The 24,180-nt window shown below is 38.5% G+C and overlaps 1 protein-coding gene across 4 annotated transcripts in view; it reads right to left on the reverse strand.

The window, feature by feature from the left end:
• The window catches only part of NR3C2 (nuclear receptor subfamily 3 group C member 2), a 363,758-nt gene that overhangs the window by 77,267 nt on the left and 262,311 nt on the right, over positions 1–24,180 (reverse strand). The gene's annotated exons all lie outside the window — the stretch shown is intronic.

Raw genomic sequence — 24,180 nt, forward strand, 5'->3', positions numbered from 1 at the left:
ATAAGGAAACAGAGACCAGAAAGTTTAAGAAATATAAGATCCCACATCTTGTATATCTGAAATAGAGTTTAGAGGAAGGGTAAATTACTTCATATGCGAATATGATGGAGGTGGTGGGGGAGGTGGGAAGGTTGGGAGGTAGATGGACAGATAATTGGGAAGACAGATGAATGAGAGAACGGATTAAAAAAAAAAGTTAAGAAGCGCCAAACTGAGCTTAGGTATGTGAGAATTACTTACGTTACAAATGTAACATTTCAATTTATTTAAAAATTGTTGAAGCAAACAGACACCTTCTACCTAATCCTAACAGTCATGAGAACTTACAGGACACAAATTTAACGTAGAGTAGGACTATGTTACACCAATTAACTTGATTTAAAAATAGAGTAATTTGTGTTTATAATTATAGCCATTAATGTTTATCACATTCATCACAGAAAATCTTACAATTCAGATAAAAGATAAGCTATCAAACAACAAAAGCTGTATTAAATATTGGAACCAGGCTTAAAAGATGAATAAGACATAACTACTGGCTTTAAGAAGTTTAATATTAACAAAAATTTTAAACTTCAATAATTTATAGCCTGTCTCTTTAATAAAAGATTTGAGGCACAGAAATCTGAATTTTAGAACTGTTTATCAATGAAAAGCAGATGTATCATATTCACGTATGTTAATGGAAGATGCTGACCAAGAACTGCCCAGGAGTGCTGAGCCAGCACTAGTAACCCAGATACTTCTGATGAATGGATGAGTGAACAAATGAAAAATACTCAGCAAAGTGCCTCAAAAACTAGACAAAACAGAAAAGAACCAAGCACCCAGGTTATCTAAAAACATAGTCAACTGACAACTCTATCAGAGCTTAAGAAAATCCTCAAGAGCATTAATCTGTCTTTTGGGCAATTAGATAAACTCTCCTCTAAGTCTCAACTGATTCATCTGAAAAATGGGCATGACAATGTCTCCCTCTCTTATCTCTCAGAGAACTAAATGGGTATGACAAATAAAAACATGTTGGAAATTATTATTAACATCTGAAATAACATGTCAATGTCACTTCCATTCTTCCCCCATAATTCTGTGAGCATTAAAAATATTCCAGCACATTAAGATGTTCTCCTCTTTTATAGGTCCACATCTGACGATAACCATAATTTATTGACTAGAAACAGCCAAGGGTGATATTTTCAAATTTTATTAAAAGTGATTTTTTTTTTTGCAAACTAATGATAAAATTCATATTGTTTTAGGCTTTCAGTCTACAATGCTGTGCTTATTCTCACGGCTTGTTTAAGGTCAATGATAGGAAATGTCATGAAGAATACTTAATATTTTCTCCAGCACTTACACACAAGGCTGTGGTCTGTAGCATAAACCTAGGGAGCTGATGATCGACATCACATTTAGCATTTTAGGTACATTTAACTTTATACTGTGATTTTGTGAATATATGTAGGACACTTGAAATTGAGTAATAATCCATATTTACTCCGATAGTTCAAGGTAATAAATATCTCCAGTGTATCTTCGGCCATGCGTATTTACCCAATATCTTTTCTAAAAGGGCCAAAAATATGGTTACTTAATTCATTATATTTATATCAAAGTAATGTTTCTAAAATGCTTGAATATTTTATACTGTTCTAATACATGCTATACTGTAAAATTTAAGCTCTTCAAAGTGGGTAATAATGTCTTATGTATCCCTATAACATCATATCACTTCCCATGATGCTTATGGGTACTCAATAAAAATGTCTGTTGAATAAATTTACCTTATTTAAAAATTTTAATAAACGTTAACAAACTATTACATATATAAAGTATTAGTTTACTTCCCTGTGGGAAATGTGGGCAAGCTTCTGAGATTTTATGATAAAATTTCTGAATTGTTAATTATTATTCCTTTTCAAAATTTCTACTGTGTAATGACCCACTTGTGGAGTTATTACTCTTAAAATACCATACCTAAAATAAGCTAAATGTATTTAGCATTTCATGTTCCAAGCACAGTTCAAAAGAGCTTTTACTTGTTTTCAGCATTCCAATGCTCACCATGACCCTATGATAGGCACTATTTTCATTTTTCAGGTGAAAAACCTGAAACACAGAAAGATTAACTACTTTTTCGTATTGCAGAGCTAGTAAATACCAGGGTGAGGATTTGAATCCAGCTATGGCTCAGAGTTCATGCCCTTAACCTCTATGCTACATGTAGTCTCTCTTCTAAACCTTTTCTCTTTATCTAATTCGTATAATTTTTATACTTTAAGATTAGCTAGCATAAGCTTCAAATCAAAGTGTATAATTAAGATGTTTTCTAATTACACAGGAACATTGTTGGCTAAAGATACTTAAGGAACATGTTTCTATTAACCACAAGCATCAGTGAACATACATTTGGGAGCTTACCACTATTTAGCACCTTACTAAATCAATATTGAATTTATGGCCATTGTGCTTTGTGATCTCATGTTCCCAGATGGCCAGACCCAAACACCATTTTCTCCATTGCCAGCAACAGTAGCTGGGTGTGTAGCTGTGTGTGTGCACGTGCAGGGTACATTAATGTGACTGTAAATGTCTCCCAGTCCCAATTAAACTCACTTAAAAGAGGAGTTTCACTTGTTCTACCTGGATGTTATAATAACTAGTATGTGCTTAGTTGCTGCCCTCAGGTGCCTAGTCCTTAATTACTAGTAACATTTTGGCAGCCACTCTTTCCTGGCACTGCTGGGAGACAACTCTTTAGATTCTCGTGAATTGTTCCCCCGAGGAACTGGCACTGGGGAGGCCCTGCTTCCTATCCTGACCAACCTGCAAAAGAGCAGGCAGAGCACATCTTGGTGGGACTCTACTAAAACTGTGACAGATTTCTAATGAGATCTCAAGATTCACAAGAGCTTTGAAACATGACATGGCAAGATTTCCTTTTTTGCTTCGCTCCACCTCCTGAGGCTGGTATGACCTGCTACATACCCATTTGACAAGCCACCGTTGTGGCCAAATGATGGCTGGCTAGGACTTCCACCACGTAAAGATTCTTTCGTCTTAGATATGGTAATCAGGACAACTTTCCCCCTCTGGAGTATAGTAAAAGAGTGATATATAGTAGAATATGGGATCTTGTTCAATTACAATATTTCATTAGAAAAAAATAAAGTGAGAATTCTGTGATTGCAGAAATGCTTCATGCCATGTCTCGAAATTTTAGGTCTTGGCAGTAAACATTAGAGAGGCTATATTGAGGTTATATTAAAATATATATATTTTCTGTTCATAGGCCAAATGTAATTACTGCCCACAAAACAGTCACAGCATTCTCTCCCCGTGCCCCCACCACCAACTATCCTCTTTAACAGACCATTTCTCCCGTCACCCTCACAAATGGGGCATGAATTTCAGCCCAATAACCCTAATTGTGCTTTCCTCATCTCTTTATCTTCATGACTTCTCTTTGCCTTTCTACTGCCAGAGAAGGAGTCCTCTCAAAGATAGGGGGCAACTAAGTAATCTGGCCATGAAACCAAAGGAAGCAATGTCATCCTTCTATAGGGTTAAGAACTAATTTGCACTAATAGGAAAAATATCATCTAAATCAATCCCAATGTAATAAACACCAGTAGAACTGGGCCCCAGGGCAATAAATAATTAGCTGGTCAATTGATTATAAGGAAGTAGCATTTCAATTGTTTATAAATACTCTTACAGTGGTTAAGAAAGTTGGGGCCGGGCGCGGTGGCTCACGCTTGTAAATCCCAGCACTTTGGGAGGCCGAGGCGGGCAGATCATGAGGTCAGGAGATCGAGACCATGGTGAAACCCCGTCTCTACTAAAAAATACAAAAAATTAGCCGGGCGTGATGGCGGGCGCCTGTAGTCCCAGCTACTCGGAGAGGCTGAGGCAGGAGAATGGCGTGAACCCGGGAGGCGGAGCTTGCAGTGAGCCGAGATGGGGCCACTGCACTCCAACCTGGGTGACAGAGTGAGACTCCGTAAAAAAAAAAAAAAAAAGGAAAGTTGAATACAGGTTTTTTTTTAAAAGTGTCTCCAAATATTCTCAGATTAATCTACATAATTTAACAAGTTAACATACATTATTGATTTTGTTGACATAGAAAACATGCTAAGGCAAACACAAACCCAACTTTTGATCACTTTAAAAGATATTCCAAATGAGTGAGTACCCATATATTACACTTTTTTTTTTTTTTTTTGAGATGGAGTTTCACTCTGTTGCCCAGGCTGTAGTGCAGTGTCACCGTATCGGCTTACTGCAACCTCCGTCTCCTGGGTTCAAGCAATTCTCCTGCCTCAGCCTCCCAAGTAGATGGGATTACAGGTGCCCACCACCAAATCTGGCTAATTTTTTTAGATTTTTAGTAGAGATGGGGTTTTACCATGTTTGGCCAGGCTGGTCTCGAACTCCTGACCTCAGGTAATCCGTCCGCTTTGGCCTCATATATTACATTTTAATGTGTGTATAAAGCTATCCACAGATACTGCATCTATATTTATAATAAATATAAATTTGTTGCAATTGTTATATAAGTTTATTACTTACTTAGCAAATAACTAATAATCCACCCATTGTATAAGAAGTACCCAGTTTGTGAGCAATGTAATGCTGACTAACGAGCTCTGAGCCCTGATAAGAGATTACAATCTTAGGGAAGTTGAATTGATATATAATAAAGTAATTAGGTTTATGAAGCTGGCTATGATAAGTTTTGGGTCACTGGCATTTACAATATATTTGGAGAGAAAGATAATGGCAGAGAGAAGCTGTTTTCTTCTATCCTGTCCCCTCTGTGGTAATTTCCACCAAGCCCTGGTTTGCTTTTGGTGTGAGGCAGATTACACCAAAGGCCTATGAGGACCAGGACACTTTGCTGTATGGGGATCCGCCTGGAGTCAAGTGCCATTGGCCCACCTAAGAGGAAAGTCCCTTAGGTCAGAAGCCAGAACTGGGCAGAGGGGCTCAAGGGAATCTGAGGGAGTCAGAATAGGGGTTCCCTGATTTTACACAGACAATAACAAATTTCTGGAAGATGATTCCCCACAACAGAAATATACCATTGGAGACAGACAGGAAGTCAGACAGTGACAAAGCTGGGAAGATGCTTCTGAGGTTCTTCTGGGGCTAGACAGATGGTGAGCATGATTACTTTTATGGCATTTGTATTGTCTATAGCTATATTCTTTTTTTCTCCTCTAATATGTACATTTTTCATCCCCTCTCCCCTTTTTAATGCCAGTCAAACTCAGGAATGTGTGCACACAGAAGGGGTTTTCAAGGTGAGACAACACGTCTTCGAGGTCTGGCCAGGCTGGGGACCTCATTAGACCAAGAAAGAACCTCAGGGGAAGAGGAAACTCAGAACATCAGAGATTTAAATAGCTTCTGGTAATCATCTCTGGGCAATGGAGAAAGCTTCTGGAGCTTTCTTGTGCTCAAGGCCTGGCTGGTTTTGAATGAAAACAAGATAGACCACCGCTGGACTGCGTGGCATGGGGCTGAGGCTGCCCTGTAATTCTGAAGTGCCCTCTGGCACACCTCTTAGGAGGAGCTGCAGCAGTGGTGAGGCAGAGAGGTGGCTGGTGCCTCCCTGCCAGGGTGGGTGGATTGATCCCTGCCAGTGGATTGATTACGCATGACAACTCCTACTTGGGCCCTGTCACTGTTGTGCTGATATAGACCTTGAGGAGTATCAGAGTGGAGTAACAAAACGACAAATCCTCTACTCACATGTTTTACCCTCAGGACAAAACATGCTTCTGAAAGAAAAAAAGGTGGAAAAGACTGCAGTTGACTTATTCCAGAGTAGAGGATGAGGTCTACGAGAAGCCTGATAACAGTTTCAAAAACTTAAAGAGACATTGGCTAAATCATGGGGAGCATCTACTTTCTATTTCCACTCAGGTCAAGATAAGATACGAAGGGTTTAAAGGGCAGAAGAAGGGATTTAGATTAGACATCAGGAGAATTTCCTCCCAGCATTCTGGAATGTGTTATGGAGAAAGCTTGGAATGTACTACTAGCAAGAACATGTACTATTCTTTTCTAAAAATTCTAAGATAATAGGTAGGCAGGCATCCTGCTTGCCTGAGGGCAGTTCGGCCCTAAGGTAGAAGAAAGTGATTAAATGCATTATTGAGATCTGGTGGCCCTACAATGCAAGTAAATAAGACCCTCTGATGTACATTCCAGACTTACATTTGTCTGAAAGAAATCTCTCTGGTTCATACTTTTCTGAAAAACAGGAATAAATCCCTTATATTTATATGTGTGGTAAAAGATAATTTCAGAAATATGTTTCCAAAATATGCGCAAAGGGAAAAGACTATGATCTCAGAATGCCTGCTTGAGACAATGACTAGCACCATGGGAAAAAACCAAACACCTAACGTCCTCTGTGCTCTCTTCTCCGCCCTATCCCACCCCCACCCTCCTTTTTTTAAAAGTAGTTTCACCATTATAAAGCAAGCTGTTTGCTCAGTCCTGTATGTAAAAAACACTCTTTGGTTTCTTGTAATCTTGAAATTACTTTATTTTATTAGAGGAGAAAATAGTAAAGAGCTATCATTAATGGAGAATCTGTATGTCAGGTACTAAGATAACAGCTTTTAGAAATATCCCATTCAATGTCTTCATAAGCACACTATGAGGTAGGTACTGTGTTATCACCATGTATAGAGGGGTAAAGCGACTTATGCAATAACTGTAAGTAGCATTAGAGGGAAGTGACTTATTGTAACGACATGAAAAACTACCATAGAGAAATCCCATTACATTTGCAGACAACATCTAATGACATCTAATCAGAAGGTCAAAGGGGGTGAGAAGAGGATCCGCAGCTAAAATGGCTTTTGTAAATTATCTGTAAGGTCACCACTAGATCACCTCTGTTGACAGAGATTAGTCTTTTAAACAGGAGGCTTGTAACAACCTGTACCAATACACAAGGTGCTTTCATTTCTAACTCCCTGGGCAGCACAGTCAACTTCTTCACACTGGAAGCCTATTTGACTGTTACAGACAGGTCAGGCTTTTTGCTTTTGCTCCCTGTTATGACACCTTGATTCTAACTGGAGGAGAATTTAACAATTTTATCTGACTAGAGAGAAATCAATCTAGTCAGTCTGTATAAAAAATAGAACTTACTAAGGAAAGACCCTACTACTTCTTTTATTAAAAATAAAGTTCCTGAGCTCCACTGCGACTGGTAACTTCTTCAGACAAATATATCATTATTTAGATGTAAATATCTAAATCAAATTTACATTCTTTAGAAAATAGAGTATCTGTTTTGTAAATTCTTATTCTTTGAGGATAACTATGCTGAAGATTGATGTATATGCATGTGTAAAACAAGCAAAAAGAAAACCTCTAAGTAGTTTTATAATACATTTAAAATAAGAAAAATAGCACTGTGATAGCTGTAGTCACACAGCAAATGGCCCCTCCCTCAGTTAAAAAGTTAATTCTTTAACAGCTTCAAGGGCTGCCTTCTTGGCATATGTTTCAGCAGAGAATTTATTACATGAAACACTATCTCATTGGGCATGCAAGGTAAATAGATTCATTAAGAATGTTTTATGAAGAAACATTACTGTTCTAACAAGGTCACAGGGGTGAATAAGTTATGAGAAAGAGGCAAAAGGCAGTGACCTGGAAATGGACTACAGCACCCAGCTTAGTTTACTAGGCCTTCCCAAGTTCTAGCATGATCTTCACTAGGCTTGGGCTGAAAATAACTAGCTAAATGCTGGAACCTACAGTGGTAGAAATGTCCCAGGAAGGGCCCTGTGCATACCTCCTCAAACTGTCAAGTCAACTCAAGCAGGGTCCACATCAAGCAAGTATGATATACAAAAATAAGAGCTTACCAAACAGATAGATGAGGGGAACAGTTACACTAAGTAATAGTTTTTTAAAAAACAAAAATTTAAGCCTTAAGATTCCTTGAATAAGCACTTAAAGAATATTTAAACTATAATACATGTACATTTGCTTGCACATCACTTTTTAGGGCTGTTGCAATTATTCTGTTCTCCCTCTAAACATCTGTTGCTACTTTAGTGCAGCGGTTTCCACATCTTGGTCCCTTGATTATACCCAGTGACTTGGAAGTACCCGAGACTTCAGGACAGCTAAGGAAGTTGCCGAAATTTAATTTCAGAATTGTTTTTTTTGATTAGTGCAATTTGTATACTAAGAAATAAAAACTCTTAATGAGGAATAAAAAAATATACACACCAGGAGAGCAGTTTTATCTCCAATATTAATTTTCTTCAAAATATTTCTTCCCTCTTAGTTCAACAGTCTTTCTGTGAAATAAATTACTTATGGCTACATCATTATAATTTTAATTATTTCTTAAAGAACTATTACTTAACAACATACATTATCAAAAACCACCTTAATTATAATCAAATCATAAGTAATCCTTTATTTTTATGAAAAGAAAACTGAGTTTTACTCAAGAATACTAATGCTGTGATTATAACTCAACCATTAAAAACTATTAAAATTGCTTAGTAAGAAAAAGAACTGATGAGCCAGATAACCAAACAAAATAATAATCCTGTGAACTGATACAAAAATATTTTTCACAATTGTTTTAACAGTCTGTATTTCTGAGTACCTTCACTCTATTACTAAGAATATTTTACAAATGCAAGACAAAAGAAGCTAAGCAGAATTTTTAAACAATCTTCAAGTCAGAAGCTAGTACTAATACAAAAAAGGATAAGCATAGTAAGTACATATTAATGAGTTAACAGGATGCCACGCAAGTTGGAGGGCAAAATGAAATAGGCCCGAGGAAAGAGAAAGCAAATCTTAATAGTTATTGCTTTTATGCATTTAAATATTACTCCACATTTTATTCCACTGACATTATCAAAATTAGTCTAAATTAAGAATTAATAGTAGCCAATGATGCATGTACTTCAAAAAAAGTTATTTTTCTAGGCTGGGATCTCTTCAGGATACAGACTGAATTGGTCTGGAAACTCCCAGATAAAGCAGAGCCAAACAAAATGGCCTTTTTTGAATAAGTGATTGTCTTGCAGTTGCTTCTCCTGTTTGGATTCCAGCTTGTCTCTGCACACAGGGTTGGTATTGCAGCATCTTGAGGCACTTTGATGATGTCTTGTGCCGTCAGGTTTCAGGGCACTGCCAAGGACCTGGTGGTGGGCAGGGCCACGCCAGAGTGGCCAGAATGGGGGCAGACACACAGGCGTGCCCTGCCCTGCCCAGCTCTGTTTACAAGACTAACTTCTGTTTTTTCATTTGGTATTCTGCCACAGTGTAAATTCCAGAGCTTTGGTGACTCTCTCGAAATCTAATTCTGCACAGCAGGCTGAACAAATGCCTCTTTAAAAGAAAGTGCTTCCCATTTTAGTTTCAAAAGTATTCTTCGTATTTCTATCATTTAGTCCTACCCTACCACCCTAAAGGAAAAGGGTCCAAGAGAGGATTTAAGAAAGTTTTTAATATATAAGATACCAACTCATTGAAAATAAGCTTTTGGGGAAAGTTTAACGTTAAAGGTTTTTTATTTTTCATGATTCCTTATAATCTGTATTTTCCATTCATATGAGATTGAACAATAGACTTGGATAGAAACAGTCAGCCGTTATCCATCAAAGCTGTGAAGGACCCGTCCTGGGAGGACTTCCGGAAATTTTAATGTGGGTAGTTCAGGAAGGGCAGCTGGGTCATTTCTGAAAGTTTTTTTGCGGGGAGATTAGGGGCTGTAATTCACATTTAAATTGCTATTAACTTTTAAAGTAACATCACATTCACAGTACGGAAATAAACAAAACAGTTTTCGATTCTTCTCTCAAATTGTTTGCCACTTCCTTGTTACTATTCTGCTTATGTTCTAATGGTAGGTTTCCCTTCATTTAAAACAAAGTCTGCTGCATGTGGTGATTTTCACACTTATATTCCTAGGTCCAAAGAATGATGGATCTTCAATGAATGATTCCACTGATGGCTTTGTTAGTGTAAGGACAAGCCTCTCCTGGGTCACAAGGTGGCCCATGGCTGTCACTCCAGTGAAGCTCTTGACTAAGGTTGGTTCTTCACTGCTGACTTGGAATAAAGCCAACCTCGTGCTATGGTTTTAAAATGGGTGATGTGGTTCTAAGTCATCTACTATGTAAAACTCTCTTTTTAACCCTCATAATAATTTCAACCCCCAAATTTAAATGGGGCTAACAAAAGCCTATATAACCTTCCCTTTAGAGCATTTTTATCCTTTAGTGATTTTTTTCGGACCCACAGTTAAGATTAGACATTCTCTTTTATAGTCAGATATTCTCTCTTCACAGATATGATCATAGAGGATAAAGATCATCAGGCCATGCCCAACATGATATACTCTACACTCGTTTGTTCAGTTTTTGAAGTATTATGCTTAGAACTTATCTAAGTATTTTATTGCATGGCACACAGTAGGCAGTAAATAAGTGCTTACTGAACCAAGGGAAAGAAAGAGCAAATAAACCAATAAATGAATGCTTTGCTGACCCTCTATACCAGGTTACTTTTCTTGATGTGATAACCACAGCCACCATTTTCTAATAACCCTTTTAAGAGAAATGGAAAGAGAGGATGTTAGGTTTCACCCCAAACCCCAATGAACTAGGCTAGTCTACCTAGAAAAAAATTCCAGGCAAGGCTCAACCTAGCATCACACTGATAACAAAAGTTAAGTCAAGCAACCTCCAAGAAGCAAAGCCAAGTACAGGAGCAGAGGACCTGACAGCCCTGTGGCCAGGGGGACGTAATGTTGTTTTCTCTGGCTGGGCAGCAAACAAGCAGGCAGTCCTGCCACTTCTAACCTTGAGAGAGTCTGAAGAGAGAGGAAACAGGGAGAAGCCAAAAAGAAAAGAGGCCTTTAGCTTCATAGAACCATACACCAGAAATAGACTCCAGGAAAGATGCAGTCTATATACTTAATCTTAGGGCCCAATAAACATCATTAAATGAGCCACAGCAGCATGGGCTCGTTTTTGTGGGTGGAATGATGGAAAGTGTTTTTGACCTTGACCCTCTCTTCCTTATGGAAGGGGCAAGTGATGCACAGAAAGACTAATCTCCCCCTGCCCCAAATGCCCATCATCAATTCAAGGTTTTAGTACTCAAATTGTGAGCACTCTAAGAGAACGAGAGCCTTCTAGACCCAGAAAGGACCTCACAAAACACCCAGTTTAATCTATTTTAAATGAGAGGAAGTAAAGTTCCAGGAAGATGAACTGCCTTGCCAGGGTTCCAGCTGATAGAGGCGGCATGTACATGGAGACTCACCGTTTCAAGTTCAGTGGCCTGTTAGCGGTGTCAGCAGCAGAACTGTTATGTAGGAGGGACTTAGAGAAATGTGTGAAAACACATTTGCTTCATAAGACATTTATTGATATTTATTTAGGATAGATTGGAAGGCATTTGGTGAAAATTATGAGGGGAAGGCTAAAAACCTCTCCCAAGGCCATCCAACAACCACTGTAATATCTGTTTAATTTGGCATAAACACAAAACCATCCAAATGGAATTTCAGCTTTTTACAAAATAGTTTCTTCAGAATTACTGTGAGAAGCTACAAAGTTGGATGACAAAGTTATCCATGACTCTTGGTGGCCAGCTCGTTAGCAGATAGCCAGTGAGTTGTCTTACTTGTGTGGGATACGCCTATGTTTGTAATGTGCCTATGTTCAGTAATCATAGGCACAGGATGTGCCTATGTTTAGTAATCACGTACCAAAAATATGCCTTCATAAAGTACCCAATAACTACCATGCATCACTCTAACTGTAAATTTCAAGAAGACACTAAAGAACTGTTGTAGACCTGACTATCAAAGCCCTGTGAATTGAAATCAATATGCCATAACATGTGAATGTTAGATACAAGTTGAAGCCCCTGAAGGCAGGTCACTACGGTAGCATAAACATCTGTTTTTCTAAGTACCAAGCAGCATTTGGATGAATAGATCTACGATGACCATATTGCCCTCACTGTACATGGCCTAAACTCATCTCTCTGGAAAGTTAATCTTTCATAACATTAACATCAGTATGGTTAAGAAATCACTTACATAAATTATTCTCAATATTATCAGCTGTTACAGTCCACACTTTTTTTTTTTCACTTGGTTCTTATGCTTAAAAAGCTAAACAAAATTTTAATCTTGCATTTTTGGGGAGCTCCTGTCAAACAACTTCTTCTGAGAAACACATATGATATATTACAAAAAAGACTGAGAAAAGAAATTAGAAATTTGGGAAAGGAACCCTGTAAGATATACTATGTAGCTACTTCAACAACTCATAAGGATTAAATATGATTTATGATTTTATATATATATAAATATATATATAAATATATATATTCATCTCTTTATCCTCAACTATGCTTTAATTTACTTACTTCCCAAAGTGTAAATAACTACTAAAAGCTATGGCTATTTTAAGAGCTTAATAAAAGTAATGGGATATAACTGAGAAGTTCAAACGATAAAAGATCTAAACAATGATGAAACACATAAAGCCAAAGACTATGAAAACAGAGATGATCATACTGCTTCTCAAACTCTGGTCAATGGGTGATCTTCCTTATAATTGCCTCAGGGCTTACTCAAGATGCAGAATCTTGGGCTGCCCAAAGTACACATGGCAGAGTATCTACAAGTGGAGGCTAGGAGTCTTCATTTTTAACAAACTTCCCATGTGATTCTTCCTGCGCTTTAGAATTGAGAACTATCAACCTAAAGGTTCTGAATGAGATTGCAGAAAGCAGGAGAAAGAGAGAAACTGAGAAAAGATGATTTGTTAACAGGAAGGAAGAAAGGGAGGGAAGGAAAGAAGGACAGATATTAAAAATTTGGTCTACACCATGGTTTCTCAACTTCATTGACATTTTGGGATGGATAATTCTTTGTGTAGAAACGGTCCTGTGCATTGTGCAGTGTTAGCAGCATTCCTGGCCCTCTATCCAAAAGATGTCAGTAGCAATCCCCCAACCTCCAATCGTGACAATAAAAAATATTTCCAAACTTTGCCAAATGTCCCTTCCGGGGGTAAAATCGCCCCTAGTTGCGATTCAGTGGTCTATACTAAGGAAGTTGTTAAAGCAAGAACAGTGAACTAGAAAGATCATGAAATCTCTTGGGTATATAAAAAACGATCAAATGAAAACTGAAATAAGAAGCATGCTAATTCATTATGCTCCTAAAGTTAGTTTCCTTAATAGCAGAAGTCATAAACTCAAAAGTGAACTCAGCATAATAAAAAAATTCATTTTCATCTTTCAAAATTTAGCATATTTCACACAAACATTTGCACTTCTGACACTGCTTGAAAAAAATTTTTTTTTGAATCTGGCAATACCTGCAACAAATAGCTAGACCTGAAACTGGCCACTCCCTTTGGCATGGCAACAAACAGCTCGACCTGGACTGGCCACTCCCCTTCGATGGAGCATTCACTTCCTACCCCCATGCTTTATAGATGGGTGAATTCTATAAAAAAATTCCATAAATATGTCATGGGTGTTGTAAGAGACTGGAATATGTTTTAAATATGTTTATTTAAAACTTACATTTAGTTTCCTAGATGCCAAGTCTTAGTAGTAGGGCCACACTTTTAAACTACAAACATAATTTACAAGAAACACAAGCACAAGTACACAGTCTACTAGAGAAATACCCAAAGTTTAGTGTAATCATATCAGGTTTATTATCACAAGACATGGCCAAGTACGCTGCCACACCCAAAGGGTGTATGTACTGACTGACAAGCACATATCCTGGATGTTATTACGCTCATAAAAAAATGAGTAGTGACTGGTTGATCTCAACATTCACACTCACATCAAAATTCAAACTGGGATTTCCACAACAGGCTTCCTTACTAGCCATCCATTAAAAAGAATATTTGTTCCTGTGATAGAACAGGGCTTCCCCTAAACGGATACTTCCTTCAGCTGTGTTGCTGCTACTGGTCCCCAAGCGTCGACTTCCTGCTGACACCACCTGGAGGTAAAAAGGTCCACACCCCTAGGTTTACGGTCTATGTCTCATCTTTGAAAGTTGCATCTCTTTCCCTATTCCATGCCAATTTAAGTGCACAATTAAACATGACTGCAATGTGAAGGAATTTCCAGGCATGAGCTCTACAGAGTTACTTCAATCACGAGCGCAGCTTCACACTCCCCAGTTATCTAGGCACACATTTTTATCAGGGATGAATGCCTTATAGCAGTGGTTCCCAACCTTTTGGACACCAGGGACTGGTTTTGTGGAGGATAATTTTTCCTTGGACAGTGATGGGGAGGATGGTTTGGGGATGAAACTGTTCTACCTCAGATCATCAGGCATTATATTCTCATAAGAAACACACAACCCAGATCCCTTGAATGTGCAGTTCACAATAGGGTTCGTGCTCCTATGAGAATCTAATGCAGCTGCTGATCTGACAGAAGGCGGTGCTCGCCCATCACTCACCTCCTGCTGTGTGGCCCAGTTCCTAACAGGCCAGGGACCCAGTATTGCTGCCTTATAGGTCTTGCCTGATAATGCTCTCTTTTTTCAGCTGGAAGGCTTCTCTGTTTCCCAGAGGTGTAGCTACACTACTGTCTTTGTGTTCACGGTCTTAAACACAGCACTGCTTATTTCCACTCTACTCAAGTGGCCACCCAGACAAGGGCTGAGGCTTCCTGTCAATCTTGAAGTTCCTGGGAAGACAGGTGTTCCTCCCACCTGAAATCAGTACAGATTCCTGACTCTGACCTTGGATTACCTGTATTCTAGAAACTATGGAATCCAATAATTAAGTTGATAATCCCTGGGAGTTTACTCCACTAAGCTCCTCAACTAAACCTTTCATCTTAACCTACTCATGTCGGGTTTGCTTCACTCTTGGTTTTCTTTTCTTTCTATTACCTCTTATTCTTTGCGTTTTTACATTTGTCTCGGGGGCTCATTTGTCCATCCTTTACTCTAAGTCAACTCATCCTAATTTTCTTTTACTTTAAACCTAATGAGGTTCAAAGTTCACTACAAACCATCAAACCAGGATTGAAATTCCTGCCTTAACAGCAGCAACAGCTATCCCAACACCCCATTGTCTTCCATTCTGGTGACAAAAATTTTAGTTAAGTAAGCATAATCAAGAAATTCAAACAGTACTTAGAATTCCTCACCAAGGACTGAAGAGATATAAGCCTTTCCTGCAGTATATTATCATTTAAGAAGTTGCCAAATTATGCTATATAAGTCAACAATAAGGATCAAGACTTATGTGTTTTTTGGAAACTGCATTGTCCTGGTGCGGGGATGGAAAAAATAATATTACACTAAAACTTTGTTAAAATACCATCGTTGGACTCTGTTAGAGGACTAGTTTTATAATGAAATCTTTTGTGTCTCTAATAACTGTAGAGCCAAACCTTGTTGTGATTATTATTTTTTGGCCAAACAGGCAAGGTTTAATGGCATGTTTGTTTATTCATTCATTCATTCATTCATTCCTTCATTCATTCATTCAATAAGCATTTATTAAGCATCTGCTGTGCTAAGTGCTCTGAAGAGAAAGACAAAAGGACAACTCTGTTCTTGTAAGTTCAGACTATTTGGCAAGAAATAACCTATAAACAAACAATTATAATAAAATGTGATGAGTGCTATAATAAAGGCTCTGGAAGCACAGAGAAAGTACTAATCAACTCCATCTAAGGAAGTCATTAAAAGCTTTATAGGAAAAGTCTTAATAAATTATAAACATATATAACATTGTAAAACTGTCTAAAAGGGAATGAAAGCTTTCCCCACTGTGTAAAGGTTGATCTCTGAGGAGTACACTTAACCTGGAGATGATGAGTTGATTACAGAGATTTATTAGCACAGGGGAGGAATACGTAGGGGCCATTTCAGAACTGTGTTGACAAAGGCACAAACCAGCAAGAATACAGAGAGACTTCTTGGATGGGAGGGACGGTGTCAGGGAGTAAGGACAGAGAGGGGAATGAGGTGGGTGACAGAGTGGCAACATGTTTTTGTTGGACATAGGTCATTACGTAGTACGGTGGGAAGAAGAACAAAGACTTCACCTCCCAATCCCTGGGATCTGTGAATGTGTCACCTTACATGGCAAAAGGAACTCTGAAGATTAAATCAAGGATTTGAAGATAGGAAAGTTATCCTGAATTGTCTGGGTGTGTACCATGTAATCATAAGGCTCCTTATTGGGGAAGTATGGAGGCAGGACCAGGAGAAAGAGAGATGTGATGATGGAAGCAGGGATGTAAGTGATGCCTTTAATCTGGCTTTGAACATAGAAGAGGCCACAAGCCAAAGAATGTGGGCAGCCTGTAGACATTGGAAAGGACAAGCAAGTGAATTCTCTCATAGAGCCTCCTCTAAGGAACACAATCTGTTGACACATTGAGTTTAGCCCAGGCTGACTCATTTTGGACTTCTGACCTGCAGAACTGTGAGATAATAAACTTGTGTTGTTTTAAGCCAATAAGCTTATGGTAAATTTGTTACAGCAGCAATAGGAAACTAATTCCCACAGGAATCCAGGGGGCTTCCTTCTTGGTCCTCCTATGTGTCTGGCACAAATGAGAGGCCCTTGTTGTAGCTGACAAAGAGGGCCCTGTTACTCAAACCAGCAGTGCTGACACAGCAGAAACTGCTCCAGCACTGAAGCAGAAGGAGCGTGGGCGGGAGGAGCCCCCGACTGCGTGGAGAGGGCTGGGGAGGCAGGTATTAGGATCCCTAGCACAAGAAGATTCATGGGAGTGGCTCAGAACCTTTCAAGGGGTGAGGAAGAAGGCAGAGACAAAAGTGGGTGTGTGGGTTTCTGGGTTGAAAACAAACTAGCATTGTGTTCACTGCTTTATGTTCAGTCATAGAATCCCATTCGTTTTGAATTTCAAGCAACCTAAGGGAAGCTTCAGATTTTGTTTATTAAAAAAATAAGTCAAATGATTTGACAAAAACTGAGCTACTGGATATGAAAGCCTGCCTGGGAATGGGACAGTTAGTGAGTCTCAGAGTAAATAAAGCAAATAAAGTCAACCCTTTAAAAATTTCCCCTTTGTTCTGGATCTGTTTTTTAACTCCAGAGTATTTTAATCGAATCTCTTATATAATACTCAGAAGTCAGATAAGGACTTTTCTTCACCCATAAAACACCTGGAAAACCAACAATAGCGTCATCACTCAGGTATTATCTAAAAAAGTTCAATGGCATGATCCAAATCACCTCTATGGAGTGACAACGAAGTGGTTCCAGAGGGTATTTCCTCTGAAGAACAAACAGAATGGCGAAAACATCTACTTGGGGGCCTGAAGACACTAGCTATGCACGGACATTTCTGTCTGACTGTGCTGATGGCCAGCATGAGCAAAGGCAACCATGGCGGGAGCCTGGGGCATGTAGCATGTGGGGGGCAGGGCATAACCCCAGTTCCCTTTGCTCTGCGTCTCCCCAGGGGGTATAAATGTCTACATGTGTCCAGGGTCTGAGGTGGGGCAGATGAGTGGAAGTGAAGTAGCACTTAGGGTAGCATCTCCAGGTTGGTTTCCTCTCTCTTAATGAATCACAAGCCATGCCAGGGTCCCTCTTTCTCCTCCTCGGTTTTCATCCTAAGACTGTTCCCCACTCTTGACTTCCCAATACCAGGAAGTAGGGTCACTGTTTCAGTGCTTGTCCTCTCCGACGATATCGGACCTACCTTCATCTTCACATTTTAAATGCTCTACTCCAAATGTCTGTAGCATTTAAATGTACAGCTTATCAAACATATTTAAAAGTTATTAGTGAGATACAAAACCGGTAAAGTCAGTAGTCCCTTTGTAAGGCTATGTTAGGGTTGGCAAGGAAAATGCAAATGCATTAACTTGAAACATCGTATTCAGGGACTTCTCCCAATGAAGAAATAGTTACAGAATGCTGATCAGTGATTTCCTTAAAAAAGATAAAATAACACTAAATCAAAAACCAAAACAAAACACACACACAAAAACAACTAAAGGCCTGTTAAAAAATCAATGAAAGGACCTTCTTATCCTAAGAAGAATGCTGCCAGTGTCAGCAACCCTTGGAGCAGTGGTTCCTAGCCCTGGTGAACTGGTGCACAACAGAGGCCTAGAAAACGAAGGATGCCTGTGCTCCATTCAGATTTACTGCACGAGAATCTCTAGGAGCAGGGCAAGGGTGAGTCTGTTTAAAAGAAAGACTTGACAGATGATTCTGAGATGCAGTGAGAACTGTTCAACCGGAGATGGCTTACTTACAGCCTAGACGTCCCATCATTCTTCCACAAAAGCTTTTGAATTTGGCTTAAAATTTCGAATCTGACCCAACTTTATTTATCTACAAATATGAGTATACATAGGATGGAAGAGTGTTTTTAATGCCATGAGATTTAAGTTTTTTGCTTTAAAAATATATATTTATATGCATGCATTATATGTCTAATTAACATATGAAAATGTTTCCAACATGTCTTTCATTTCTTATTTTTCTATTTTTCTACTGTAGTATATTTTATGCCTTCATATGTAAATAAAGATGAAACAGTTTGAATTTTTACTCGTGAATTAGTCTAATTTTGGAATTAAGAATGGCTTGATGTGAAGACTGCTAGAGTAAGAAAATTGAATTGAAAGAAATCTGAAAGAATTAAAAAAATTTTTTTTAGCCAGGCATGTGCCTGTAGTCCCAGCTACTCGGGAGGCTGAGGCGGGAGGATCACTTGAGCCCAGGAGCTAAGACTGCAACACTGCACTCCAGCCTAAGTGACATAGCAAGATTCTATCTCTAAAATAAACTAAAAATAAAAATTTTAAATTGTTCATAAAGCTTGCCTCCCAGCTTGCAGTTGCTGACCATCAGTTGCGAAGAGTTTCTGGGGGGAAACAGTAATGTGTCAAGGTAGTTCCAGAGCTGAAGGGAGATGAAAGAAAGTCAGCTGCTAGAAAGAGGTCACCCTAGTCTTAGCCTGCCTCCCAGGCATTTCCTAGTATCTTTCACAAGAGCTAGAAACCTTTACAATAAAACTGGATTCATTTTTTTTGGTAAGAATTTGAGGGGTCGATTTTCATATTCTGAGTTCAGGGAGCAACTCTGTCTACTGTAGATGTTGAAATTGTAACTGAGGTGGTCTGCGGTTAGGAAGGTGAGTGGGCTTTCTGCAAGACTGCTTGAGGCAGAGCTGCTCTTTCCAGACAGCACCCATGCAAGCATCAGTAGATAGCACAGGGCCATTTGATGGGATAGATGTACAAAGGGAGCATCTGGGATGAACTCACGGATGTAGTGAGGGACAGAGTCACATGAAGCCATGCTGAGATGCCTCTACCTTTTCCCAGTAGATAGAAGTCAAGGAGTTGCAGATACCACTTTGAAGCAAAGAGAAAGAACTCTAGGGATTTGGGCCATTATCAACACTGAAGGCACTCTTCGAGTCTCTTTGCTAAATTTCCAGTGCTTATCAGATCTATAATAAATTTCTTCATTTTAAAGATTAGCTCCCAGAAAGAGCAAGGCCAGCGCCTACCTTCTTCTTACCACAATCACATCATTGCATGGGATGCCTGGCATGTCAGAGGCATGTGATGGGTTTTTGCTGAATAAATGAATGGATTCATCAGAGATACACTTTTTAAACACTGTGATCCCCCTATACAAATTAATCTTAATATGAAAAATAATTATGTGATAACAATATACGCTTATTTTCATTCCCATTTAAAATACTTCACATTAGTACGCTGAAGGAAGAAGAACAATTTTGGAGTTTCTTGTTTTCATGACCTAAATCAGAAACTGCCTTTATATTGTAGTTAAGTATTCTTTTCAAAATAATGAAGCAGCACATTCTAGTGAAGCCATTTTTATTAGCTCTACTAATTCGGCTTTTAAGAACCTCTCTGTCAAAGTGTAAATCATTATTTTTTAAGCAGCAAATGAAGTGCTCAGCCAACACTTGACTCTTACTCCATCTTTATTCCAATTTACTACAAATAACTTTTACTTTCCTTTATTAATCATGGTAACGAGTATGCATTTTATAATTTGACAAATCAATAGTTTTAAAATATGTTAGAATTGGGTTAGCGCCTTTTAAGGTATGTTATCTGTCCAGAAAAACCATCATCTGAAAAGATACTAATAATATTAAATACCATATATTTACTACTAAGACTGAAGGACTGTTAGCTGAAGGAAAGTTAGCTGAATGGTTTTTCGGTACATTCTGGAGCTGAGAACAGAGGACTTTATTGTAACATAAACAGCTTCTCCATCTTCACAATCACATAATTCAGTGTGAAAATGGGGAAAATAGGATGTCTGTTCAGAAAGCCAACAATAATCAGATCATTAGCCACTAAATTTGCAAATAAAAAAACATTAAGTTATATTCCTCAGTGGACACACCTATTCACAGAAAGTAAGTGAATGCAATGTTTACAACTTTGAGAAAAGTCTGAGGCAGATGACACCAGTCAATTCTCAGGGAGCAAGCAGGTACTTTACCTAGGATGGCTGATCATCCCTTTCTGAGATGACTGAGTGTATTAACCTACGATGCTTGGTTGTAAGTGGTCTGCCCTCCCTTCCCCAGTATCTCCATATCCCTCATCTCATCCCTGACCCCAGAACTTATCCTCAATCTTAGGGCCTGGGGTCAATGCTGGCATTTAGTGACAGAGAACAATTTAGTTATAGAGATAATGTTCTACAAGAGAATGTCCACCTTACACATTAATTAGTAATTTTTTAAAGCTTCCGAGATTTGCTTAATTTATGCTTTTCTGTCTTGTTTTGATTCGTGTGTTTTCAAAGTAGGCATAGTAAAACGTTTTCCACTCCGAAATAAAGCCTTCGGGGCTGGGCGCAATGGCTCAAGCCTGTAATCCTAGCACTTTGAGAGGCCAAGGCGGGCGAATCCCTTGAGGCCAGGAGTTAGACACCAGTCTGGCAAACATGGTGAAACCCTCATCTCTACTAAAAATTAGCTGGGTGTGGCGGAGCACGCCTGTAATACCAGCTAGTTGGTAGGCTGAGGTTTCAGTGAGCTGAGAATGCGCCACCTCACTCCAGCCTGGGCAACAGAGTGAGACTCTATCTGGAAAAAAAAAGCCTTCAGTGGTTCTGTTCCAAGAAGCATGAAGCTAATATTTCGCTTTGATAATCTGCTTATTGAAAACTGATTTTTTTCACTTTTAAATGTATGGATAACATAAAATACGTAAATAAAAATTAGGATATTGAAAATTTTGCCACGATTTCAAGGATGTTCTGCAATTAACAGATGCCTGTAACTGTTATGGGTTTGTACTAGAGATGTGTTTATTATACTCTGATTGTTACAGTCACAGTTCCTTTCTGAAAAATTGGGTCAAAATGTTTCTCAAAAGGTTCTCCCACTTTCTACCAAAGGGCCCTGTGATCTGACCATACCAGCCTGGGTGAGGAAAGGGCAAGGGGTCAAAGGCCGACATTGTCTATATTCTCTCAGCCCAATCGGAAGCCCTGTTCTGGGTGGTGACTGACCAGTTAATCTGGACCCTCCTCTTGGGAATTTTGAATGCAGGACACTCAGAGGTCAATGACACTGAGAGATAGGCAGAGAGAATATATTAAGTAGAAACCTGTACTGAAAACCACGAGGATGCAAAAGCAACATGTTAGGACAAAGAGAGGTAGAGTGAAAACAGCAGAAAGAAGCAGGTAAAAAAAAAAAAAAAGACAAAAAACAAAGAGAAAGTCCTAGAAATTGAAAGCCTCTTATATCCTCAGTGATATTCCAGCAGTTCACAAAGACTGTGCAATTATTATTGTAATAAAACTCCATTATCTGCGGTGACCTGAAATAATGTAACAGTGTGAGGTGTCATGAACAAAAACCACAAAATGATTTTAACAGAGTTAGCAGTTGTGTATTATAGAAAATATCAATGAGTGTGTGAAACTGGGAGGCTGCTGGGGGTCCTGGCCCAAAGAGAACTGTGTATTGAGGATGCTACTTGGAAAGAGAAAGGACAGTTCAGATTCTAGGTCTCTTGAGACCACCGAGGACAAACGACAAGATTTCCTATGCCCAAAAAGTCTGAAATGCTAAGCTCTCAGGCCCTTTAAGGAAGGCTAGAATGACAATCTACCAGGACAGACTGCAGTGAAAAAGGTAAAGGAAAACTGAAAGCAACAGAGGGTATCTGTATACTCAATTTTTCCAACATCCCTGAATTTTATATTTAAAAAGACATAAGAAAAGCAGACTCCTTGGGTAAGCTCAGCAAGGCATGAGTGAGTTCATAAAATTGCATGTATTTCTGGGGAGGGATGAACACTGGCATTCAATGCCTGCACTGCTTCTGTTCTAAGATGTCATCATTCACAAAATAAGACACCAATTTAATAAGAGTTTTGAAGGAAACTAACAAAAATTAGATGTATATATTGAGTGCAAATTATAATCACAAGAGTTAAAATTTAAAACAAAAAAAGTCTTTAAAAGAGATACAGCAAATCTTTTAAATTCTATCTGCTTTAGAGCCAATCCTGAATTTCCTCCATGAAATTCTGCAGTGTAAAAACACCAGTTGTTTAATTCAACAGTTATATTACTATGACAATTAATATGGCTTAGTTTATATGTGAAGATGCAAAAACCATACTTTCACTGACTTATAAAAATTTATTCTTGCCCAACTTTACTGTTCAAAAGTCCCATTGAAATTCTTATTGTCTATAAGCAAGGAGAATGGAAAGAAAAAAAATCTGAGGAATGGTATCTCTTTTATAAAACTCAATACACTTGGGCTTTCTAAACTTCTACAACTACTGCATATCCTGCCTTGGGAGACCCTTTAAAGACATAAAAATTGTTTCTCTTATTGGATTTCAGATATTAAGCCTATTCTCTCGCTGGCGTTGATCCTGTAATTTCTCTCACCAGACTTACACTGTGAGTTTTGCAGGTGACTATGCCAACTAGTAGCAAGTTGCTGGCAGGTAAAGCCAATTTTCTTCAAGTAAAAAGATCTCTCTCTGGGTTTGCTGTGTCAGTCATGATTCTTTAATTCTTTGGTCTCTGGGTCTTTTGTTTTCTGCTCACTTCTACATTTCAGTATTTAAAAGTATTGCACAGCAGGTAACTTACTGATGGCTTTTTTTTTTTTTTAATCTTTTTTCCTCCTTCCTGTTCAGGGATAACTCTTTTGGCCATCTGTGTGTCTTTACCTCTTCTGCTTACTAACACTGTTAGTGTTAATGCTTCTCTTTTTAGTTCAAAATTATGAGCGTTTTTCTTTAAATTTTATAAAATATGCTCATATTATTAATAAACTAGAAAGGAGATAAGACAAAAATGCAGTCGTAATGTTACTTCACTAGCAAACCATCTTTGGTGTTCTAACATTTCCTTCTAGTCTTTTGACTCATGCAAACCTTTTAGTGTGGTCGTAATCACAGAGTAAGTAACCTAAATAATTTTGCATACTAATTTTGTATTATTAGTTTCTTTTTTCAGAGGCTGTTCTATGTTGTTATAAATTTTCATTGCCATAATTTTATTGGCCCGTTCATATTGCATTATGTAGATGTATTCTAATATCAGTATTTTCCCCACTGTGGTTCCATTGTTATCAGTAATGTACAAGAGCATCTGTTTAAGTGAATGATTCCCAGTATCGGTGTTGTTTCCCTTCCCTCTTCCCCTAGCTGCCTTCTCTCCCAACCCTCAAAAGCAACCATGATGTCTGCTGTTGCTCCTGCTTCCTGTGTCTTAGATCCTTCTCGCTTTTCCTGTGATGTGTCCCACTCTAAGAGGGAAAGGGGGACGCGATATGGACACCTTCATAGGATCCTGCTAACCTGAGTAAAGTGATTTCTGGGATTAAGGAAAACTACTTCCAAGTACATTGGAACCAGAATTAGGAACCAGTTTCAGAAATATACTGTGGCTTGTAAAGTCTACCTCTTTAAAGTTATAGGAAGCATGATTTTAGTATTTTAGTGTCTTCACTAAAGGAATGTGAAAGAGGACTTCAAGTCCTATCGAAATGTGAAGTGAGGGGGTAGTTTAGAAAGAAGGGAAGAGGACTAATTAGGATCCTTACACTGTATTTTTCAAGTATCTAATGATATC

This window comes from Hylobates moloch, unplaced genomic scaffold, assembly GCF_009828535.3.
Source record: "Hylobates moloch isolate HMO894 unplaced genomic scaffold, HMol_V3 SCAFFOLD_3, whole genome shotgun sequence".
NCBI lineage: Eukaryota > Metazoa > Chordata > Mammalia > Primates > Hylobatidae > Hylobates > Hylobates moloch.